This window comes from Neolamprologus multifasciatus, chromosome 17 (genome assembly GCF_963576455.1).
Source record: "Neolamprologus multifasciatus chromosome 17, fNeoMul1.2, whole genome shotgun sequence".
Classification (NCBI taxonomy): Eukaryota; Metazoa; Chordata; class Actinopteri; order Cichliformes; family Cichlidae; genus Neolamprologus; species Neolamprologus multifasciatus.
The window spans coordinates 2,326,698-2,349,067 of record NC_140455.1 but is presented as its reverse complement, the minus strand read 5'-3'; the positions used below and the strand labels follow the sequence as shown (position 1 = coordinate 2,349,067).

Sequence of the window (22,370 nt, the reverse complement as noted above, 5' to 3'; positions counted from 1 at the left end):
AGCAATACCTGGCACCAGCCCAGAGGTCGGATCTCTCTCATTCCACACTTTCCCAGAAGACAAAGCCTTCCCACATGTGTCTTTGACAGCACAAAACTCAAAAGTGAATATTTCCCTGAGTCATGCCAGCCAGAAGCGCAGGAACAGAAAGCGGATAAAAACAGTGAGAGGAATTGTTTTCCAGCGTTCACATTGTAGTTCCACGCGAGAGCTGCCAGGTAAAGCCCACTTTGAAACACGTGTATTTTTATTGTCTAAACCTACCAAAAGCCTTTCCCCCCTAAGGACACCTATATCCGTTTCTGTTATATTAATTCATTTTTATTTCTAGTGTTACTTTTTTCTTGCAACTTTTGTGCTTTGCTTGTATTTTCTGTTTCTTCTCTCTTTTCAGTGACTTCCTTCATCTTTTGAAAAGTCACTTACATTATGCATCTTCTGCGCTTTTCCTTCCTGTCTCTGTGTCTCTGTTTTTGTCCTCTTGTGTGTCCTTCTATTTTTCTGCCCTGCCTACTGCTTTCCAGTTTGTTGTCTTGTGTTTCTTTGTTACTGCTGAAGACTTTTCTTTTTCCTGTTTTGTGCAGTGTCTTAAGTTACTAGTTTTATACAAACAGTTCACACCAGGGGCCTTAAAGTTGCTCCCTGAATGTAACCACCATTAATGTTAGCAATTACTTCTGCCAGAGAGGTTGTGTTTTTGGTCGTGTTTGTGTGCATGTGTTTCATTCTGTCTGTAAATGTGGGATTTCAAAAAGTTCTAAATTAATTCTGGTAAACTTTGTAGAGTGGGGTGATGTTAAAACTCCATTAAAATTTGCTTTACATCCACCAAGGTCTTCAAGGGCAGCGTAACTATTCATTGGTCAAAAATTGACAAAAAGCCTTAAATTTAGAAACTATGAGTGTTTGACTTCTTATCTCTCCTTCAAGGTCAGCAGATTAATCCGAAGGTCAAAATGATTCTATATAAATTAGATGTAAAGCTATTTAATTCTTACTCCCATAGTTTGTAATTACAACATATAGGCATAAGGCATATAGGGGAATTTAAATATCACATTACTTTGGACCTCTTACATCTTCTTTAAGGTCAAATAAAGTCAAACTTTCATGAAATGCCTTTTATTTTTAAAACATTAGACATAATTTACATCCAAATATCATGTCACCTTTGACCTCTGACCTCACCATTTCTGGCTTCCTGTCACGTTGATCCCAAAATGTGTCATATCCTTAAAGAGAACCTTGACTAGGGAATGAGCTGCCTAGAAATATACTGTAGTATCATTTTATATAATAAACTCAAGTTATTCATGTCCAGTTATTTACAAATCAATATTAAGTTCCTACTCCTACATTATGTTTATATACGAAATATTCTACTATTGCCTTAAAAGTAAATAAAGCCGAGCGAGTGAGCTTTGATGTCAAAAAAATGGTCATCATTAAAAACTGTAGTCAACCAGCCAACAGGGGCTGACCCGCTGGCGTCCTATGATGTCTTATTCCATTGCGCTGTTAGCAGCATTTCTATAAACAATAATTACATTTCATTATATTTTTATTCATCCATTTTATGTTGTACAGGAATGATTATTCACTAACATTTGAATATATCACCACATGCTCTTTTAGCTGGAGTGTGGATATGGGACTCCAGACCGCAAATCTGCTCCAACAAATGGGAGTTTGCAAAGAAACTGCCCTGTTCTTGTCATCGTTTTTCACACCACTGACTGTTATCTGCTGACATATCCACCAGTCAATAAGACCCAAACCATTTTTTAGCATTTTTCCCAGTCAGTAGGAATACAGTATTGTGAAAAAGCCAGCCATCATTTCTTCATATCCTGCTTCCAAGGAGACTTTATTTTTATGTCATTAGCAGCCTGGTGCAAAAACACATTTGTTCCCATTTCTTCAGTTAAATCTTTTTTTTTTGTCCTCCTAGGACCTGGCGTCCACAAATGTGGACATCACATCACAGACAAAAATACTGCATTTTGCTCTACAAGGGCCTGATATCCACTTACGAGGACATCATACTGCCACTGTTCTATTAAAATTTTAAACAAATATGCTCATATCTGGATCTCATTTTTCTCAGAAACAAAATTTGGTAAAAAAAAAATCTGGTAATTCTTTGTTTTTACAGTTATCAGGTGCCAATCAGCCCAAATATCAGAGAGAAATTAAAAATGCATGCGATGGAAGAGTTTGGGTCTTAGGAGGTTAAGACTAAAAATAACAGAATTTGACAGGCATAAAATAGCATTTTAGATTCCCAAAGAGCTTCTTGATAAAAACTTGGCATATCTCATCATGGGTGTGCAGTAGAGGACAGTGGAAGTGGCAGGCCTAAGATTCTACAGCATCTGAGAGTCGTGGCATTAAGATTCGGGAAAAATCTCAGCAAAGATTATATATAAACAAGAGGTCTTATGAAGTGATGAATCCAAATTTGAAACTTTTGGTTTAAATTGTCGTCAATATGTATGGAGGAGTTTGGGAGAGAGGACACAGCAGAGAGTGTCTACAGATATGGTGAAGAGTCTGTCTGCATTTCAGTCAGTGATTTTGAGGGATCTTTTAAAATTGACAGAATTATTAATGCAGAAAAATACAATCAGATTTTGAGCCACCATGCAGATCCAGACAGTACAAAGTAAACCCACAGACCACTGACCCCACCACATGCTGTTGAGAATCATTCCTCTAGAAAAAGTAAAAACAGGCTGAACTGCACACCTGAGCAAGTCAAGTCAGCATCAGACACAAGTTAGAGGCAACCACATTTTTACTCTCTAGCTTTTAATTGTGACTGAGTTTTGTTTTGTTCTTTGTGCGTGTTTGATCTACTTTTTACTTTTTTACTATGTACAGCACTTTGGCCAACCTGTGTTGTTTTTAAATGTGCTTATTGATTGATTGATGGATTGATTGATTGATTGATTGATTGATTGATTGAAGGAACCATATGATAGCTGTGGTTGATCTGCCCCAAAAAAAGTATTATTCCAAAGCATAACATGTACCTTGACCAGAGATGGGGCACAGTAGCATCTTTATGCCTGGGATGGTCCAGCTTAAGACTTTAATTTGTGGCATTTCTGAATTTGAATGCATGTTTTTCCAGTAAAAGCACCAGCAGATGAACCTGACTGTACTATTTGAAATGTTCAATTCAATTCAATTCAATTCAATTTTATTTATATAGCGCCAAATCACAACAAATGTCGCCTCAAGGCGCTTCATAGATACAGAGAAAAGCCCAACAATCATATGACCCCCTATGAGCAAGCACTTTGGCGACAGTGGGAAGGAAAAACTCCCTTTTAACAGGAAGAAACCTCCGGCAGAACCAGGCTCAGGGAGGGGCGGCCATCTGCTGCGACCGGTTGGGGTGAGAGAAGGAAGACAGGATAAAGACATGCTGTGGAAGAGAGACAGAGATTAATAACAGATACGATTCAATACAGAGAGGTCTGTTAATACATAGTGAGTGAGAAAGGTGACTGGAAAGGAAAAACTCAATGCATCATGGGAATCCCCCGGCAGCCTACATCTATTGCAGCATAACTAAGGGAGGATTCAGGGTCACCTGGTCCAGCCCTAACTATATGCTTTAGCAAAAAGGAAGGTTTTAAGCCTAATCTTAAAAGTAGAGATAGTGTCTGTCTCCTGAATCCAAACTGGAAGCTGGTTCCACAGAAGAGGGGCCTGAAAACTGAAGGCTCTCCCTCCCATTCTACTTTTAAATACTCTAGGAACAACAAGTAGGCCTGCAGAGCGGGAGCGAAGTGCTCTAATAGGGTGATATGGTACTACAAGGTCATTAAGATAAGATGGGGCCTGATTATTTAAGACCTTGTATGTGAGGAGCAGGATTTTGAATTCAATTCTGGATTTAACAGGAAGCCAATGAAGGGAAGCCAAAACAGGAGAAATATGCTCTCTCCTTCTAGTCCCTGTCAGTACTCTTGCTGCAGCATTTTGGATTAACTGAAGGCTTTTCAGTGAGTTTTTTGGACATCCTGATAATAATGAATTGCAGTAGTCTAGCCTGGAAGTAATAAATGCATGAACTAGTTTTTCAGCGTCACTCTGAGACAGGATATTTCTAATTTTAGAGATGTTGCGCAAATGGAAGAACGCAGTCTTACATATTTGTTTAATATGTGCGTTGAAGGACATATCCTGGTCAAAAATGACTCCAAGGTTCCTCACAGTGTTACTGGAGGCCAAGGTAATGCCATCCAGAGTAAGAATCTGGTTAGATACCATATTTCTAAGCTTTTCAGCGCCGAGTACAATGACCTCAGTTTTATCTGAGTTAAGAAGCAGAAAGTTAGTGGCCATCCAAGTCTTTATGTCTTTAAGACATTCCTGCAGTTTAACTAATTGGTGTGTGTTATCTGGCTTCATGGACAGATAGAGCTGGGTGTCATCTGCATAGCAGTGAAAATGTATGCTATGTCTTCTAATGATGCTGCCTAGGGGAAGCATGTATAATGTAAACAGAATTGGTCCTAGCACCGAACCCTGTGGAACTCCATAATTAACCTCAGTGTGTGAAGAGGACTCTCCATTTACATGCACAAATTGGAGTCTATTAGATAGATATGATACAAACCACTGCAGTGCAATACCTGTAATACCTACAGCATGTTCTAATCGCTCTAATAGAATATTATGGTCAACAGTATCGAATGCTGCACTAAGGTCAAGAAGGACAAGCACAGAGATGAGTCCACTGTCAGAGGCCATAAGAAGATCATTTGTAACCTTCAATAAAGCTGTTTCTGTGCTGTGATGAACTCTGAAACCTGACTGAAACTCTTCAAATAAACCATTCCTCTGCAGATGATCTGTTAGCTGTTTGACAACTACTCTTTCAAGGATTTTTGATATGAAAGGAAGGTTGGAGATTGGCCTATAATTAGCTAAGACTGCTGGGTCTAGAGATGGCTTTTTGAGTAAAGGTTTAACTGCAGCCACCTTGAAGGCCTGTGGTACATAGCCGATTATTAGAGATAGGTTGATCATATATAAGATCGAAGAATTAATCAATGGCAGGACTTCTTTGAGCAGTTTTGTAGGAATGGGGTCTAAAAGACACGTTGATGGTTTGGAGGAAGTAATTATTGAAGTTAACTCAGAAAGATCGATTGGAGAAAAAGAGTCTAACTTAACATCAATGGAACTAAGAGTAGCTGTAGATAATATTACATCTGTGGGATGATTATTGGTAATTTTTTCTCTAATGATAAAAATTTTATTTGTGAAGAAGTTCATGAAGTCATCACTAGTTAACGTTAAAGGGATGGTTGGCTCAACAGAGCTCTGACTTTTTGTCAGCCTGGCTACAGTGCTGAAGAGAAACCTGGGGTTGTTCTTATTTTCTTCAATCAGTGATGAGTAGTAAGCTGTTCTGGCTTTGCGGAGGGCTTTCTTATAAAGCAACAAACTATTTCTCCAGGCTAAATGATGATCCTCTAAATTTGTGACACGCCATTTCCTCTCCAGATTACGAGTCATCTGCTTTAGGGTACGTGTTTGAGAATTATACCACGGGGTCAGGTACTTCTGATTAGAGACCTTAGTTTTCACTGGAGCTACAGTATCCAGAGTCGTATGTAGTGAGGAGGTGAAATTATTAACAAGATAATCGACCTCTGTTGGGGTAGCGTTCAGATAGCTGCTCTGCTCTGTGTTGGTACAGGGCATTGACGATGATAACAGTGGCTGGATTATATTCTTAAACTTAGTTACAGCGCTTTCAGAAAGACATCTACTTTGATAAAGTCCACTCTCCACTGCTGCGTAATCAATTATTGTAAATGTAAATGTTATCAAGAAATGATCAGACAGGAGAGGGTTTTCAGGAAACACTGTTAAATGTTCAGTTTCTATGCCATATGTTAAAACAAGATCTAGAGTGTGATTAAAGTGGTGGGTGGGTTCTTTTACATTTTGAGAGAAACCAATTGAGTCTAACAACAGATTAAATGCCATGTTGAGGCTGTCATTTTTAGCATCTACATGGATGTTAAAATCACCCACAATAATTATTTTATCTGAGCTCAGAACTAAATTAGATATAAAGTCTGAGAAATCAGACAGAAACTCTGTGTAAGGCCCAGGTGGACGATAGATGATAACAAGTAAGACTGGTTTCTGAGTTTCACAGCTGGGGTGGACAATGCTAAGCATCAGGCTTTCAAATGAATTAAAAGTCTGTCTTGGTCTTTCATTAATTAATAGACTGGTGTGAAAAATTGCTGCCACACCACCCCCTCGACCTGTGCTTCGAGATTTCTGGTAGTTAGAATGACTCGGGGGTGTTGATTCATTTAAACTAACATAATCATCCTGCTGCAACCAGGTTTCTGTAAGGCAGAGTAAATCAATTTGTTGATCAATTATTAAGTCATGTACTAACAGAGACTTGGAGGAGAGAGACCTAATATTTAATAATCCACATTTCACTGTTTTATTCTTTGGTTCAGATGTGGATACTGTATTGTTCTTTCTTTGTGATTGTTTAAGTTGTTTGTTGCTGGTTTTTAGTTTGTTTTTTGTCTTTTTGGAAGCAGACACAGTCTCTATGGAGATGGGTTTTTGGGGGGGTAGCAGGAGGAGAGAAGCTGCAGAGAGGCGTGTAAGACTGCAACTCTGCTTCCTGGTCCCAACTCTGGATAGTCATGTTTTGAGGGGTTTAATAAATTTGTCGATATTTCTAGAAATGAGAGCTGCTCCATCCAAAGTGGGATGGATGCCATCTCTCCTAACAAGACCAGGTTTCCTCCAGAAGGTTTGCCAATTATCTATGAAGCCCACATCGTTTCTGGGACACCACTCAGACAGCCAGCAATTTAAGGAGAACATGCGGCTAAACATGTCACTCCTGGTCTGATTGGGGAGGGGACCAGATGTTGAAGCCTTAAGTTTGGCATTTTTGTCTGTTTCTCCCAGCAGTCTTTCCAAACAACCCATATTCGTTCAGACCTTTTCTAGTTTAACTGGGGCCCTCAGAATCTGAGATGTAGCTCTTAGGTATTTTGCAGTTTTTCTAAGCATTGCACAATCTTACCTTGGGTTGGATTTGCAAGAATGTCCACTTCTGGAAAGATTATTGCCCTGTATTTAGACACACCTGAATACACCAGCTGCTACTTTTCCTCTTAAAGTGAGGATGTGCTTAATTTTTCTAATGTTATTTTAGTAAGGACTATATATACACTGTAACCTTGGGATGCATTGCACACAAACAGATGCTAACATAGTTCGTGAAACTAACAGTTGATTTTATTCACTGAGAAAACGTCATTAAGTTAACCAGACAAGCATAAAAAGAAAAATTAAAAATGTCAGAAAAATTTATGAAAAATCTCCAGGAAGCATCACCGCTGTAAGAATAGCTAAGAAGTTCAATTTTATTTATATAGCGCCAAATCACAACACTATCACAAATCAAGACTGAACTTCTTAACTCAAGGCCCTTTATATTGTGAGATAAAGACCCTACAGTAACCCCAACAATCATATGACCGCTTATAATCAAGGGCTTTAGTGACAGTGGGAAGGAAAAACTCCCTCTTAACAGGAAGAAACCTCCAGCAGAGCTAGGCTCAGGGTATTTACTCTGAATTATAGAGAAAGAAGAAGAAGAAGAAGAAAAAGAGGACTCCAAACCTTTCCCAATAAGTCAGAGGTTTGTTCCTTAATTTTAACATGAGCTGATGGTTTTTTCAGCAGTTTGAATAGCTCTTGTAACATCTGTAAATACACTGTATTGGATTGGGTTGGAGTGGATAAATCGCTAAAAGTCCCAAAAGTAGCACAGATCACATGTTAGCCAGAACTCACAGGTTTGTTACTTTGATGCAAGTTATTTTACCTGCTACAGTAGTTCTTAGGGTTCCAAGACTTTAAACCCTATGTCTGTGAAGGTTCTCAGTCATCCAGGTCATTGTAGTCAAAGGAGCTTGCAAAGAAAAGCGTCTGGACTTCTTTAAGTTGCTTGAAGATGTATCACCTCTCATCCGAGAAGCTTCTTCAGTTCTAAGTTCAAATTCTTCAAGCAACTTAAAGAAGTCCAGACGCTTTTCTTTGCAAGCTCCTTTGACCACTTTAAACCCTAGTTAGTTCTGCTCTAATATTGGGCATTTCAACATGGCACATAGAGTGACTCATATTTGGAACAAGCCCCAAGAGCCCCCCACAATCATGGAAATAGAGTAACTTCATGGTCAGGCGTAGACACTGGCCGCCAATCTCCTTTTGATGGGAAAAATGATTTCTCTGACCAGTTTCTGGAGTTTGCAGATAAATCAGTTTCAAAGAGTCAGTGGTCTTTTTCCGCTTGGTGAGGAGTTTGTAAGTTTTTGCAAAGAAGTCGGCATCTTCCATGCAAGCTACTGGTGTCATGTGTAGGCTGTGTGTAGGCAGGAGTGGTGAAATGGAAGACCTAAAGTGCAGACTCCAGAGACAAAACATGGACTGAAAAGTAATAAACTTCAAAATACAAAGAATAAACTCAGGCAGGGAGCCAAAACACAGCATGAATGAGGATGGATCACGACACAGAGAAACACAAGGCTTAAATACACAGAGGGAGCAATCACGGAATGAGAGACAGGAGGGAAACACAGCCGGGGCAAATCACGGCTAATGAGACAAGGGAAACAAAACCAGATACATTAACATGAGACACGGACTTTCAAAGTAAAACAGGAAACATAACCCAAAGACGGACAGACAGAGCAACTAAGAAACTTAGACAGAAACCAGAACATCAACAAAGAAAGCAAAAGACTAGAAACAATAAATAATGGCAGAATCAAAGTACAATAGTAAAGAAAACTCAAAACTCTGGGTCAGCGACCCAGGTCTCCTAACGATGGTGACCAAGGCTACCAACAACTGCAAGGAGGCTTTGCAAGCAATTTCACCCTAGCAACCGCCCATAAACGTCACTGACGGGTATCTATACCTGTGTGAGTAGGGCCCAAGTTAAAACCTGGGTAATTTATTTTTAACAATGCATTTTAAAAGTTACTTAATAACTACAGATATACTATACATCTGTGAAACTTGTGAGTGTTTTATAGGCTGAAGCTATTCAACTCTTGAGCCAGATAAGAGGGCTGTTCTTGCTAGAAGTAATTATATTACTGCTTATTGGAGAGGAATAACGTCACAATTTTTGCACACTGTCAACACGTTATTCTTCATTTGATGCATAATTAGCTGCCGAAGCTTGCAGGCGTGCCTCCTCTCAGTCACACGGTGTCCTTCCTCTGTTAGTAATACTGTGGGGGTTGGTGGAACTTTAATTTTCAACTCGAGTGCATTTGCAGTAACTAACTGGTGTGCACTCCCCTCCTCGCACAGTCAGCTCACTGTCAGTGTGTGCAAACAAAGCAGGACTCTTCACAGACATAACACTTGATAGCTCTGTTGAATTGTCATTAATATGATAGTGGATCTAAAAAAAGAGACGAACTGACTGAAGTACTGCTGCTGTGGCATTTCTCACAACTTCAGAGACCTGCCTAATTAATATGATGTGTTTCTTAACCTAGTCCACTTAGAAAACTCTAAAGAACTGCTCTCTTAATAGGCCTGACTCACTCTTCTACGCTGCTTTGCTTCCCAGCATGTGTCTTGTCACATGTGCTGGCCCAGATGGGCAGTTTACAGCTCAAATGCTGCTTATTTACTATGGCCTCTTAGAAGTGACACAGTGATGCTTTTTGAAGTTTCTCCCTGTATTTCTGTCTTTCATTCTATTGCTAAGGCATTGCTCTACAGAATTTTGTACAAAAAAGTATTAGACTATAGTTGGTTACAAGAAAAAATTAAGCTCTCTTTAATTATGTGAGAAAGAATAGTGAGTTTGACAAGTCGGCCTGTGATGTGAACTTTTTCCTCCCATGAATTAATTGCTATTGGCTGAAAGCAGTGACCCACACGAAAATGTTCTGCTCCCTGAGCAAAGGGCATCTAACAAGGTGACCCTGACTCCAGGCTTCGCTTTGTGTTCATTGTCCCTTCACTACTACTCACCATGACATTTTTCTGGTGGCTGTGGAGGTCAGTCATGCATGACACAAGATGATTTCCTAATGAAAATAACCAATAGAAGCTGGGTAAGCCGTAAAGGCATTGATTAGTATTTGGTGCAAAACTGGTCATCCACCACATGATTAGAACTTCATCCACTAACTGAACTATTCGTACAGCACAAATTAAGCTGTATCAGACCAGGTACCTTCAGTTTCCTGTTCATATCTGAAAAAGTGGCACCTGCTGCTGTTGCCTACCTCCTTAAGGGTTAAATGTGTTGTACATTGGTAGGCTCATTGGCATAAATTGACTGTAATGAGTGTAGCCTTTCTGTCAGCATAAATGTGTCTCACCTTTCCTCTTTCACCGCCACCACCAACAAAGAGAACCACCACTCAGTGGATATTAATCAGACAATTTCTGTAAGCCTTAAGTCCACTAAATGCATGCTGATTGGCTGTTTAAATATTTGCTGCCACGAGCAATTAATAAACTGTCTGGTGCAAGCATATTTCATTTAAAACATTTTTAACTCATTGCAATTATCTGAGATCTGTAGTTACTTTAAATGATTAGTTCAAGTACAAAACCTCTGCATTAGATTACCCAAACAGCACAGAGACAGTTTAACTGTGCTTCCACTCATTCTCATGGACACAGGTGTATAATAATAATGGATTGGATTTATATAGCGCTTTCATTCACTCTCACAGTCACACACTGGTGGAGGCAGCTACGGTTGTAGCCATAGCTGCCCTGGGGCAGACTGACAGAAGCGAGGCTGCCATATCGTGCCATCGGCCCCTCTGGCCAACACCAGTAGGCGGTAGGTGAAGTGTCTTGCCCAAGGACACAACGACCAGGACAGAGAGCCCAGGGATTGAACCGGCGACCTTCCGGTTACAGATACGCTTCCCAACCCCCCTGAGCCACGGTCGCCCGTATAAAAATCAAGCAAACTGTTTAGCAAATATCTGGGAAAGAACGGGATCGCTGTCAGGAACTCAGTGAATTCCAGTGTTATAGGATGCCACCTGTGCAACAAGTCCATTCATGACTCCCAAATTTGTGGGAAAAGTGTGGGCCTGGCCCATTCCTCTTCCAATATGTTCCTAATACACATCAGTGTAAAAAGCAAATGTCCTTAAAGACATGGATAAGAGAGTTTGGTGTGGTGTGGAAGAACTTGACTGGCCTGCACAGAGTCCTCGTCGTAAACCCGATACAGAATAATTAGAGCAGAGATTGTAAGCCAGGCTTTTTTTTGTCCTCATAACTTCATTATTTAAAGTTTCTGGATGCCTTCTGGTCAAATATTCCCACAAACACACTCCTAAACCTAGTGGAAAGCTTTCCCAGAATAGTAGAACCTGTTATAGCTACAAAGGGTGGCCGGCATCATGCTAAACATTATGGATTAACAATGGGACTCAAATTCTGCCACAAGCACACTTAAAATATAGAACTTGGGCTATTACTCGAATCTAGAGGAAGATAGTACAAAAGCACTGTCATAGCCTGGCTGTAGTGCAGCTTTATAATATATTTATTAATGCTAATTAGATGACATCATTATCAGAGGCAGAATTTGTAATTGTGTCCAAAGTGCAGCCTGATATTAACCTCTCAGACTAAACATTGTTCCCAAATGCTAACTGTGAAGCTTCATCAGGAGGAGAAATGCCATCAACTTCTCAAGGTCACCTGGTAGAGCACACCATGGCCACCAGACTGCAAATTGCCACGAAAAGTCTCCTGTCCGCATAGCAAGGCTTCCTAATGGGCTGTTTAATGAGACCATCAAATGCAAATGGGACCTTAGTTGTGAGTCTTGAGCACCCAGGCAAAGCATTCTGCTCGAGAGTGTGTGGGGGTGAATATTCCACCTCTGCAATTTTCCATTCAGCTAGTAGACATAACACTTGGCTCCAGAGTGATTACTGTGGGAAGCACAGACTGGTGTTATTGCACAGTGATAAGCACTGCTGTCACAGTAATCATAAAGGAAGACTCAAATCCCAGCTGATCGATAGCTAGCATCTTTCTCAGTAGCCTATCTGCGAGCGTGTGTGTGTGTGTTGAATCTCATTTGTAAAATTTAGCAGTGCTAATTCTTGACACAGTAATCCACCATCTGCTCACAGTCTGTTTAGAGTCAGCCTTCTATTTTTCTTACCTGGGGAAAAAATGCCTCATCGAGTCTGTATAAATTACCTCCCCACTGGAAGCTTTGCCAGGCCAGAAGCGCTTGTTCACTTCCATCATGTATGAAGACACAGACATGTATATTAATTTATTATGTTAATTATTTTTATGTTCATTATATCACTGTATATAGTGAGAGATGGCAACAACAGCTGTTCATAAACATCAAGCAAATAAAATAAAAGTTTAATTTTATTAATCTGCTGAGATGATGGTCTGTACTTGTCATGATGCCTTAGACCACGGGGGCCCGGAAGTACCCATCTAGTACTGAAGGTTGCCTCTTGGTGTACTGGCATGCTAACACTTGCTTATTAGCTCTATTAACCCAATGTTTAATTCCATTAAATAACATTTTATCTATACAGCACCAAACAACAATTGGCTCAATGAAAACCCAACAATCACATGACCCCCTATGAGCAAGCACTTTGGCGACAGTGGGAAGGAAAAACTCCCTTTTAACAGGAAGAAACCTCCAGCAGAACCAGGCTCAGGGAGGGGCGGGGCCATCTGCTGTGATTGGTTGGGGTGAGAGAAGGAAGACAGGATAAAGACATGCTGTGGAAGCATACACATGTACAGATGATAAAGCTCAGAAGATCTCTTGACGTTAGGTAAATGGGTAAAATAACACAATAACAGCTATATCCATTAAATATCGAAGCAATATTATCTTAACCTAACTTGTTATCAGCATTGCTGCTAATAATGACCTCTTATTACTTATTTAGGTCGCTCTAAATGGACAGCAGCTAATGGTTAAAACACAACTCTACATCACAAATAACTGTGGGCAAATAAACTGATATAAAATTATGCATTTCCAACATTTCTCCACAGTTTGTAACTATAAGGCAAAAATTGACTTTGCATGCCATGTTTCTGTCTGTATATCAACGTCTTGGCAAGTAGTGAACAAAAATGAGGTATTTGAATTAGGTTTGTACCCAGAAAACAACGTTAACTGCATGTTAATTATTGTTACCATGGCATCAAGGTAAGCTAAGTCCAACATGTTTTAGTGCATTTTCACAATTATACTTTCAGGACGTTTCAGGATACAAACCCTGACACAGGGTGCACAGTGACACAGGTCAGTCTTGGTAAACAGAAGTTATTTTTAGAGTCTTGGTCTTTGGCTCTGCAGGATGGAACTGATGACACCACTGTCATCGAGTGCAAAGATGTCACTCGACGTCTTCGTGGATGCTGTAAGGAGAGATGGCCTTTGACGAGGCATATTTAAATATTAATGGCAATTAAAAGCTCCCTTTCCCCCAGCTTTCAACGTCCTCTCTTTCCCACAGCAATAATAGATATTACTGGCCTGGTGAAAACCTGTTATTTGCTGAATGAACAAGCAGGAGGTAATGAAGATGGTGCTATGTTATCAGCAGCAGCCCTATAGTTCATTAATGGATGCTTAAAAAAAACAAAAACAAATGGACTCTTGGAAAAATGAAATAGATTTTCTATATAATATCTGGACAAAGTATCTGCAAACTTATTCAGATGGATACCAAAAACCACAAGGCACAGCCAAGCTGACTGAACACTTATCTCATTAAGATGAGTGACAAGCATCCACCACAAGAATTCCACCCACTAAGGGCAGGAAAGGTTGAATTGTAGGACATGCAGATTTTTTATTATATTAACCCTTTAAGACCTACCATAGAACCAAGTCCGCCAGAGCTTATATTATATTTTTACATGCTGTGGAGCCATTTTTCGGAGCATTTTAAGTTGATATACATCAATACAACCATTACAGCCTAAATTTTAATAATATGTCTGCATTAAGTGCATAGTAATTACATAAATTGCAAAAAAGTGCAATAAACTACAAAAAAATTGAAAATCGTTTTTGTTTTTTTTTACATATATTTCTAGTTAGAGAAATTTAAGAGGCTTATCCCTCAAAACTGTAAATACAAAAAAGTTGCACAAAATAGTTTCCCACCACAGGAAATTTATTTTGAGTGTCTTCATAGTTTTATTTTTGAAATACACCAATTTTTATATACTGCAGGAAAAGCGAAAATAAATATTATAATGCAAATTATCAAAAAAGCAGCATATGCATCAAAATAAACTATTTCCAGCAGTGCAATATGAGTCCTAAGCATCCCAGAAACGACACAGAAAGTCATAAAGTCAAACATAACTTTTAAAAACACCAGTATAGGCTCATGAGGCCCTGATGGTAAGAAACTACATTTCCACAAAATGACGTCACTTCCGGTTTCGGGCAGGACATGGAGGACATGCAAAAGTTCACGCTGATGTCTATTCCAACGTAGGAAGTGTTACAAACAGCTGATCGGATCGGCAAAGCGTGTTTCTGGAATATTATGTTTTTGTTGCTGCAAGTGCTTTTTATGCAGTTTTTGCAAAGCTGTATGTGGAAGAAAACTGTGACCGAGGACAAGCTGATGGCATAAGATGTAAGTACAACTCCTCCGGTTTCATATTCCAAAAAAATTATTGCGCTAGCTCACGTGGTTGCAGAGCTACCGGGATTTAAAAATAGTTACGCAAAACAGAGCGTGCCCGCTCCGGCCGGCTTTAAAGGGTTAATGTTTGCCTTGAAAACTACATATTGAAATATGTAGATATGGCCAAAGTTGAACTTTTAAAAGCTTCATAGACAATAAATTAACTTCATTTTATTCTTAGTAATTAACTTTATTTGGTTCATTAATGGAGATTAAGATGCAACCATACAAGTTTAACAATGGAATTGTGCCTGAACTAAAAAACCAACAAAGAAACTTACACACAGATCAGAGTGTGACCACAGGGTGCAGAGGCTCACCTAAAAGGCAACGAGCACATCTCCCCCAAATCCAAAATCTCAACAATAGCAGGGTGGTATCACAGTCTAAAACCTAAAAACGACATATTTTGGTAGTGTTATAATAAGCCAAGAGGTCACCAAAGTCAGAAATAGTTCATCTCAGGACTTCACTAAGTTCTAGAGCTATTAGGACTATTGATAGAGTGACAAACTCACTCACTATGTTGGGGTGGGGGTGGATGAATGGGTCAACAAAACATTAAACTTCAACAGAGAAGGTGTTTGGTCTCCCATTTAATCATGAAAGCCCTGTAACCTGTAAAAATATGACAACATGTGTTCAGTATCTTAACCCAAACCTTGAGTGATCGTTCATTTTCGTCCCTTTATTTAGGGCTATAAATTGAACAGGTGGAACATATGTCAGCTATCATGAGGCGAGAGGCAGGGTAAACCCTCAACAGGTCAGGAGTCTGTGACAAGCAGGCAACCATTCACACGTTTATATCTATTAACCAAACTTTGATCTTTCCTTCATCAGTAACCAGGTTGCTTTTGTGCCGACAGTACTGTGCAAAACTGGACCCATCCCTCATTTTTTGATATTTTGCTAGGAAATGGGAAATAGGTGGACCTATTTATTGAAACATGTCCAAACATACATGCAAACACAGATTATCAAGCAGAAACTTCATTTAGCAGTTACTTTTCTCGGTTCCCCGGTTCACAAACAGGTAGGTCTGCATGTTTCATCTGGCTGCACTTACCCTTCATGGCTCAACCCCAGAGTCAACATTTGGTATGACCACCTTTATTCTTCAACACAGCCTGAACTCTCTTAAGCAAGTAACGTGTAATTCTGTCTTGAAGGACTTTACAAAACTCTTCTTTGGATGTTGGCTTTGGTTCTGTTACCTCACACGATGATCCAATCCTGTTTCAGTAACGTTGAGCCCTGGTCTCTGGGGTGGCCAATCCATGACCGATGTTCCATTATCCAAGTATGCGTTTACTCCATTGCCAGTGTGTTTGGAATCATTGTCCAGCCATGGACAAACAGACACTTTCCAGATGCTATTCCACAGTGGATCAAAATCTGACTGTACTCTGTGTTCCTAACTCTATTTAGAAAGGCAGTCCCAAACCATGATAGAGCCTCTACCATGCTTTACACACAGCTGTAGACTAACTGTTGCACCTCTCTTCAGACCTCCTCTGTACATATTGATGATAATTTAAACCAAAAAGTTACATTTACATTGATCACTTTCTGTTACCACTGGTTTTTAGTCCAGTTGCCTTTCTTAATAATTGCTTCTTGACAGCTACTTGACCACTGAGACCATCACTGATGTGGCTTTAGCAAGAAGCAGATGGATCAGTGGAAAGGCCAGAATCATCTCTTAGGTCCTGTGTCAGGTCTTTGCTGGTTTTTTCCTATTTCTCTCAAATATTGTTCATCTGCTATAGATGTTTTATTACAGCTATCTCTTCTTCACACTGAACACCGTGTTGACATACATTAGGTTTTCAAATAAATACTATTTAGTGGCTGTCAGACTGTGGTATCGTTGGCATATTTTATAGATACAATGAAAGAAATGGGAAACATTAGAAATTCTATTTATTTTTTTATTTATTGGCAGGCTGCCAATAAATCCCAAGATAGTAGACAGAACATTGGTCCATCCCTTGATTAAGGTGCCCTTTTTAATACTTGAATCAAGCTGGAGGGGTGGTCTTAAACCACGTAAAGAAGGTGTTTAGCTTCTCAGTGAGTTTGAGGCTGCTTTGGAGGATGCAGGGCTTTGGCCTTTGCAGTTGGTGAATGCTTGGATGCCACTCCACACTTGGTGGGGGTTGTTATCAGTGAAGAACCCCCCTGTCCTCCTCCTGTAGGCTTCCTTTGCCTGTTTAATGCCCTCCTCAGGTTGGTTCTGGAAGTGCTATACAGAGAAGTACAGTGTTTTTGCAAATAAATGTGGCATGACTCAAAACTTGCACAGTAATGTGCTAGATGAATTATAGCCACATTATTCTCCAATAGTCTTATTTTGCAGGTACAGACACACAGTCGTTCATGATTACCTAATTCTGATTGATGCACAGAGGTATAAGAGTTATAAAGTGAGTGAAAACATAAGTAGAGCCTTAAACTAGCCCATTAACAACTTAGTTCTGTTTTTTTTCTCTTCTTTGGTCAACCAGGCTGCCCACATCTTTACAAGACAGTTTTAATTCCTCTACAAATGCTCCTATAGGACAACCTTTGTCCTCGCCTTGCTCATACTGCATCAATAAGACGAAGCCGAACCCTGGGGATGAGTTTTACCTTCTAACTCACTGCTCTGCCCCTTCTCCAAATGGCTCTGCTGACAGGACTTGTGATGGGTATAATCCACTGGTCTCTTGACAGACTGGATCCTGGCCTGCTCTCCCCATCTACCACCACAGAGCACAATGGGAATTTCAGTTTGATCTGCCAGCCGAGATTTTCATCACAAACCAGCGCTGTAAAAACCACCTTGACTTGTGGCAGCAGAGGAGCTCAATCACTACTTGTTAGATTTTCTGTCTCGGCTTCTACTTGTCCCGTGGTGATTTACAGCTGGGCTTAAGCTCACATTACGAGGAACGTGGCACATCGCTCAGAGGACGGCAGGAGGTTAAAGTTATGATGCTGCATCAGAATCAAGCATTATCATGAAATATCACATCTTGAGTTCAACACATGCGGCGGCACACACCGCAGCTGAATTGGAAGATCTGGTGGTGACATCTGGGTATCCTGTAAACACACACATAGTCAGCAAATTGGAAGAAAAATAGATTGAGCTTGGCAGGAGACATAGAAGAGAGAGAAGCAACTGGCAGGTGCATGCCATCCGCAGCTTACACAAGAAGCTTGATAAATACTTAACTAGCTTGTAGCACATGGCATAAACCCCTGTTGGATAACAATCAGTGAATAAAGCACGGGAGGCTGACAGCATGGTGCAGGTCAGGGACGAGGAAGAGGGGGAAATGTTCTGAGAGGTTACATCTACTGTGTCACATCCTCTGCCTGTTTGTGTCTGTGCAGAGCTTCCAGCTGTGATCTTCAGGACATTATTCTGATGTTGCATCACAGCCTCACGCCTGCACCACGATAATCACCAGATTCTCTGCAGCAGCACAAACAAACCTAACAGGTACAGAAACTAAATAAGAAAAGCCACATGTAATGATCATGTAATGTCCACTTAAAACAAAATTTCCCAAAGTATCTATCTATCTATTAGGGGTGCAACGATACACAAAATTCACGGTTCGGTTCGATACTTTGGTGTCACGGTTCGATATTTTTTCGATACAAAAAAAATGTTCATGCCTTTTTAATTTGTCATTTATTAAAATTATAAATATATATTTTAACTCAAAAGTACAGTTTTTTTAATTTAATGTTGCTGAAACAACAAAGTAATAAAAAAAAATAAATCTGATTGAGGAATCCCTCATCTTTGGAAAAGAGAGTTTATTACAGAGAAATGGCTCTTTCCAAAATAAAAGCTATACTATACGCTTCTTCTGGGCTATATTCTCAGCAGCATATTAAACATATCAGTAGGGATGGGTATCGTTTAGGTTTTATCCGATACCGGTGCCAAACCGGTACTTTTGAAACGGTGCCGGTGCTTAAACGGTGCTTAAAGAATGGAAAACACAAAATTGGTCCAAAAACCTCTCATGTTCAGCTGTTTTTTTGTATAAAGATAACAATGTTAGCCTTTTCTGCAGCTATGGGGCATATATGGTATCACTCTTGGCTGGAAGCAGTGTTTAAACAATGGAAAAAACACAAACTTTGTCCAAAAACCTCTCATGTTTAGCTGTTTTCCACTTTTTCTTTGGTCATTTTAGCCTTTTTGGCCAGGGTGAAGGGAGTATCTGCCATCAAACAAGAAGACAGCCGCATGTAGCTATGATGATGTTTGCTAGTTCACCTTACTGCATTAATGTAATAACGTGGTTAGCCTACTCAACGTAAATTACACATGAACAACATTAAGCTACTCACGCAGAGAAGAACGGCTGCTGCTGCATCATCATCCTCATCATTTCTGCTACACTGGCAGGGCTAGGGGCCAGGACTCTCCTCTTCGGGTTTTTGGGGGATGTTGCTAACTCTTGGTCCGATAACAGGCACCACACCCGCAGTAGATGTGCTCGGTGTGAGGTCTCGCAGCAAGCTATCAAATACGGTGCATTTCTCGGCTTTAAAAAAACCCGCTATGCATCGCCAGGTGTTTCATCGGATTTGAGGTGTTACTTCCTTTGACAGTATCACAGTATCACCTTAAAGCAGTTGTTGCAGCTGCTGAGTTTGCATCTTTTGCTGTGGAGTACAGCCAGACTTTTGACCGCTTCGCCTTGGGCATTTTTAATCTGTAGCTCTGCTCTAAAAGAACGTACGTACCTGGACCCGCCTACTATCCTCGGAAACGTAAAATGATTGGCTAGAATCTAAAGTGTATCATTCCATACCAGTTGGTGGCGGTAATGCACCTTTCAGTTGTTTGCCAACCGCCAATACAAATGTAAGGAAGAAGAAAGTGTATCACAGCTCAGGAAAAAAAAGCACCGAAATAAAGCACCGAAATGTTCGCTGCTTTTCGGTCTGGTTACTACCGTTTATGTCAGAACCGGTGCCATGATGGCACCGGATACCGGTACCCATCCCTACATATCAGGTCCCCATAAGGAGAATCATGTGCTAACGGCTGTCTAAATGACTCGGGTAAAGCTTGTAGCATGCGTGCTTGTTGTTGTTGTCTGCTTCCACTTGTCTTTGCACGAGGATGATGTCGGAGTAAATGTGCAGTCATATTCGTTGTGTTCCCACTAGTGCTGTCAGCGTTAATCTGAAATGATGTTAACGCCACAACACGGCAAATCTCCGTTAACGAGCTACCGCGGATCACCCCGTGCGTGGGGCTGGACTGCGTCAACACGTTAACGAGCTAACTGCGCTAACACACTAGTTCCCACCCATGTAATTGAGCATTGCGTGGCACATCCAACATACTGTTTTACTTTAGTCCATGACTCGCTTACCTTCAGGGTCATACCTCACATGAAAACCAAAATAGTTCCAAACGCCAGATCTGAATGAGGGTGGGGGAGGTTCAATTTGCCATGTTGCAACGAGCTTAGCTTCTGTCTCACTAGCTTGCACTGCGCTCAGTGAATCTGCGTTTGACTACTCCGCCTAGGCTGCACTGTCGAGCGCAGATCCACTGAGCGCTCAACACAAACAGCATCGTCAGAAGAAAAGTTGATAAAATAAATTCAAAAATGTTGTATTGTTCGATACATATGCGTACAAAGCACTGTATCGAACGGTTCAATATCGATACGAGTATTGTTGCACCCCTACTATCTATCTATCTATCTATCTATCAATCATAACATTTCTTGGTGTGATCATTGATCATAAGGCCTGTTGGAAATCACACATCACTCATGTGAGGGGAAAGTTAGCTCGGGGCATTGCTGTCTTGGGGAAAGCAAAACAATTCCTGGATAGGAAAACATTGTAGATGTTATATTATGCTTTACTATCACCATACATGAGTTATTGTGTAGAGGTTTGGGGAAATACATATAAAAGTAATATTCAGACTATAATCATAATGCAGAAAAGGGCTATTAGATTAATAAATCAGGAGGGGTATAGGGCTGGTGAAGTTTAAAACAGTGCAAATAATATATAAGGCAAGGAAAGGGATGCTCCCAATCGAAATAAGTAAATGGTTCTTAGAGTGAGAAGGGAGGTATAATTTTAGAGGGAAGTGGAATTTAAAAATACAAAGAGTAAGAACAACTTTGAAAAGGATGTCTGTTTCTAGCAGGAGTTAAATTCTGGAATGAGTTAGAAGAAGAAATAAAGGTCAGTAGTGATATAAACCAGTTTAAAATAAAACTCAAAAAATAAATTTTAAATAAGTATAAGAAAATGCAATTAACCCAAGACAGCAGTCAAAGTGATGTTTATTTTCTTTTGCAAATCAGTAAATCTAAACATGTTTTTATTTGAATGTGAGAAAATATTATTTGTGATGTTATGTTCTAAGTTGAAACCATTGTATTAGTTTTGTTGTTCAAATTTAGATGATGAGGAAATAATGTAAACATAAGGGAGTGGGGCTAAACACTTCTGCCTTTTCAAACAACTGCATGGAAAGATATTATGAAATGTTGGTGAATGTATATGTTTGAAATAAAAATGAACTGAACTGGATCTGTGACCCAGTGTTTTGTGTTATTTTGTATTGTTGATCTCTTGTGTTAATATTATGTTAAAATCATGTGCTAGTATTCTTATTCTTATTATTAGTTTGTCTTGGCTGAGTTTTAGACGGGTTTGCTTCCTCATCTATGTAGGTTCCCCTTGTGTCTCTCTCCTGTGTCCCTCTCTCCTTCCCTCTGTCTCTTGTGTCCCAGTTCATGTCTCTTCATGTTTCCTGTTTTATTTTGAAAGTCTTGTTTCTATGTCTTCTTCCTTCGCTCACCCCAACCGGTCGCAGCAGATGGCCGCCCCTCCCTGAGCCTGGTTCTGCCGGAGGTTTCTTCCTGTTAAAAGGGAGTTTTTCCTTCCCACTGTTTTTCTCTGTATCTATGAAGCGGCTTGAGGCGACTTTTGTTGTGATTTGGCGCTATATAAATAAAATTGAATTGAATTGAATTGAATTATGTTCTATGTGCTTAGTTTTACTTTTCCCTGTGACGTCATGATTATTTGTGTCAGCTGTGTTTTCCCAGGTGTTTCCACTTCCCTTATTACCCTTCTGTGTATTTAAGTCCTCTGTCTTCCTCTGTTCAGTGTTGGTCTGTCTGCTTATCTCACGTCACAGTAGGTTTCAGGATTGTTTTCATGCGTTTGTTCGGGTCCTTGTTCATATTTCGAGTCATAGTTTTCACAGGTGCCCGTTCAGATTCACGTCACGGTCAATGTGTTCATGTTGAGTTTAGTTTATCCCAGTTCAGGTTTTAGTCTTGCCTTTGCGTTAAACTGCAGTTCATCTCTCTAGTGTCTGCTTTTGGGTCTGTATCACAAACACACCCCGCCGTGACAAATTCAGTCTATGATCTATATTTCTTGTATATACTACATATACTGCTTCCAAGGAAACTGACTTTCTTGTATGTTTCATGTTTACAGTGGTGTTGAGCAATAGTTCTCCAGGCTTTTACTGGCTTCTTTTTCACTCATTTTCAGTGAAAAAGTGTTTGTTTGTGTGCTTGTTTACTA

The 22,370-nt window shown here is 40.0% G+C and overlaps 1 long non-coding RNA gene across 1 annotated transcript; it reads right to left on the bottom strand.

The window, feature by feature from the left end:
• Positions 1 to 15,814: 15,814 nt before the first annotated feature.
• Positions 15,815 to 19,796, bottom strand: LOC146498694 (uncharacterized). The gene is made up of 2 exons (XR_014870331.1): positions 17,412 to 19,796; positions 15,815 to 17,025 (listed from the first exon to the last, which is right to left on the bottom strand). It is a non-coding gene; the product is annotated as an uncharacterized LOC146498694 (long non-coding RNA).
• Positions 19,797 to 22,370: the final 2,574 nt, after the last annotated feature.